Source organism: Corvus brachyrhynchos, unplaced genomic scaffold (genome assembly GCF_000691975.1).
Source record: "Corvus brachyrhynchos isolate BGI_N302 unplaced genomic scaffold, ASM69197v1 scaffold21, whole genome shotgun sequence".
Classification (NCBI taxonomy): domain Eukaryota; kingdom Metazoa; phylum Chordata; class Aves; order Passeriformes; family Corvidae; genus Corvus; species Corvus brachyrhynchos.
In genome coordinates, this window is record NW_008236924.1 from 4032042 (window position 1) to 4032545 (window position 504).

At 64.5% G+C, this 504-nt stretch overlaps 1 protein-coding gene across 1 annotated transcript in view; it reads left to right on the plus strand.

Moving 5' to 3' along the window:
- CPLX2 (complexin 2) overlaps positions 1-504 on the plus strand; it is a 24714-nt gene that overhangs the window by 21767 nt on the left and 2443 nt on the right. The window lies entirely within an intron of this gene.

Sequence of the window (504 nt, forward strand, 5' to 3'; positions counted from 1 at the left end):
TCTGCAAATTGGGCCGCCCAGCCCCCCGTGCAGCCTGCAAACCCACGGACCTGCACACACAACCCCCCCACACGCACACTAACCACGCCCGCAGCACCCCCCCAGTGTGCAAACACACGCACACCAGCAGCACAAACACCCAGCACACAGACACACAGCCCGCGAACCTGCGTGCACACACATCTGCAGAGCCCGCGCACCCCAAAACTCGCACACGCTCGAAGCTTGCAAACAGGCTGCAAACCCGCACATCGCGGGGGCACACGCAGTCTGCAGCCCCACAAACTTATCCACGCGCGTGTGCACACACCCCCCATGCAAACACAGCCTGCAGCCACCCGCAAACACACCTCTTGAGCAAACACAGCCTGCACGCAGAGCTCACACACACAGCACGCGCAGGCACGGCGCGCACCCGCTCCGTCCTGCGCAGTCAGTGCCCCTGCACGGTGTCACCCACCCGCAGCACCCGCATGGATCACACACACAGTCACAGGCTGCGCC